We start from the raw sequence: 2729 nt of genomic DNA, 5'->3' as shown, positions 1-2729 counted from the left end.
TGTGATGTGTGTGTGGTGTGGTTGTGTGTGTGTGTGTGTTGTGTTGTTGTGTGTGTGTGTGGTGTGTGTGTGGTTGTGTGTGTGTGTGTGTGTGTGTGTGTGTGTGTGTGTGTTTGGCTCATGTAGTCATGCCTTGCTAGCCTTTTGAATACACATCAGGGTTTTTGGACGGGAGGTTTTTGGTTAGATAGCACTTTATGTTTCGCTCCTAAACTCTTTCTCAGGGTTAGTAGTTTTTGGGTTTGAGGATAATTTATCATTCTTACTTGTTCTGATAGCTCTTTCATTCATCATCCCCTTTTTCTAATCTTACATTTTAAGATGCATACAATGAGTTTTCTACTCCCCTTTTTTTCTCCAGCATTAAAGTTAATCCATCACTTTGAATGAGAGGATGGCAACCACTCTTGGCAAAGCATCACAGAACAAACATCAAGTTATAAACTTTTACATATTGGAAAAAAAGGAATTCTGTTTAGTATGAAATAATAATGTACTTTTTTTGCATCACTCATTTTGATCTCCGAACGCATTCCTTTCAATAACAGCCAAACTAAGCTGAGAGCAAACACTGCACTGCCAGCTGCTCTACAAATAAAGTCCAACTGTTTTATATTAAAAACTATATATATTTGATTATAAACTATTAGCCTATGTTATTAAACTATACAAATATTAATATTAATTTGAATGAATCACGGGTACAAGCGGCCGAGATGGGTTTTCTCCGCAGGGTGGCTGGTGTCTCCCTTAGGGATAAGGTGAGAAGTTCGGTCATCCGGGAGGGACTCGGAGTTGAACCGCTCCTCCTTCGCGTCGAAAGGAGCCAGTTGAGGTGGTTCGGTTACCTAGTTAGGATGCCACCTGGGCGCCTCCCTAGGGAGGTGTTCCAGGCACGTCCAGCTGGGAAGAGACCAAGGGGTAGACCTAGGACCAGGTGGAGGGATTATATCTCTTCGCTGGCCTGGGAGCGCCTTGGGATCCTCCAGTCAGAGCTGGTTGATGTGGCCAGGGAAAAGAAAGTTTGGGGCTCTCTGCTGGAACTGCTACCTCCGCGACCCGACCATGGATAAGCGGGAGAAGATGGATGAATGAATTGAAAATTAATTTTTCTTTTTCTATCAATTATAAACATTGTTTTTTCTTTTCTTGATAAGTTAAATATATCATGTCTCTTTTTCATGTTAAAAATCGTTATTGTTGTTTTTCCTCTTATATTTTGATGTTTTACATTCTTTTTTGTTTATTAACATCTCCCTTGTTGTTATTTGTATGCCTATTATCTGTTGTTTTTCAAATCTTTCCATAATGCATATTTTATTCAATTGTCCTGTTGTTTTTCTATTGAATCACTTTCTGTTATGTTAAAAGCCAGAGGTTTTGATACCAACAAGAAAAAATACATCTTCACCTCTAAATCTGGGGGTTGGGGCACTGTCTGTGTGCTTCTGGTTAAAGTGGATGAGATGCATCGTGTGGTGGAAACAATCAATATAATCCTAGGTAAATAATATCAACATATGAAGCAATGGGGTCGGTTTAAGAAGTCATTTAATTGGGCAGTCATTTCTATCTGTACAGTCTTCCTACTTCTGTTGCATTAATGTGTTTTTATTGAGCTTTATGTGTGTGTACGTCCACTATCGCAGCTTCAGTATTTTTCATTAACGTGATATACATTTAGAAACATGAAGCCATCTGTCAAATATCTCTTCAAAGTGCAGAGCGTTCTTTTTCTGTGGCAAAATGCTAGACAATAAGTAAATAACGATACGCATTTCATGGTAACCATGGCTCTTATTGAAACAGGTGTGATTAGCATACTGTTTGTGCTTCACGCCTCACTGTAGGCCTGTGTGTTATACAGGGACCTATATGGAAATGAGCGCTTTGAAAATATAAATCAACAGAAATGTATCCTATTTCTTTAAAAGGGGCACACATGTACTGTGAAGATCATTCTGGCAAAACCACAGCGGCAAATGTCAGAGGGAACAGGAAAAAAAAAAGGTTCAAAGAAAAAAATAGCTGACTGACTCTGTCAGTGAAGCTAAGCTCAAAATGAAAAATGTTCATTATATGCCCGTCAAGGTGAAAGGAAGCCATCTCCTCGTGAGCTGCAGTTAAAATGTCGACCTCTCCTTCTCCGAGGGCGAAAAGAGGTAAAAAAGAGGAGAAAATGCTGCTGTGTGTGTGTGTGTGTGTGTGTGTGTGTGTGTGTGTGTGTGTGTGTGTGTGTGTGCATACATGTGTTTCCTGTGTGTGTGAGTGACTGATTTGAGCTTCAGTTCAGACAAGGGCAGAGATGTTAATGGTGCTGCTCAGTAAAATTACCCCTACATCCGTTTCTTCATACATTCTACAGTGCTTCATATTTTTCCCTTGTCAGCAGTGTTTGTGTATCACTGTTGTGTCATGCGTGTGTGTGTGTGTGTGTGTGTGTGTGTGTGTGTGTGTGTGTGTGTGTGTGTGTGTGTGTGTGTGTGTGTGTGTGTGTGTGTGTGTGTGTGTGTGTGACCTCTACAACAAGGGCTGCCCCCTCTCGGACCTCTGCTTGTCTCTCTGTATGTACCTGCTCATGTTAAGGCTGTAAAATCGCATTTTATTGAAGAGTGCAGCAGAATGTTAGGGCCGACCTCTGCAGCTCACAGATGCTGTCCCCGGTGCATCATTACCGGCAATTTATATAATCTAATGTTACTTGAATCACTCGCTGTGCCGGCAAAATG

This window comes from Notothenia coriiceps, unplaced genomic scaffold (genome assembly GCF_000735185.1).
Source record: "Notothenia coriiceps isolate Sejong01 unplaced genomic scaffold, NC01 NC01_scaffold00037246, whole genome shotgun sequence".
Lineage (NCBI taxonomy): Eukaryota > Metazoa > Chordata > Actinopteri > Perciformes > Nototheniidae > Notothenia > Notothenia coriiceps.
The sequence above is the reverse complement of the archived record's forward strand: the minus strand, read 5'-3'. Positions refer to the sequence as shown.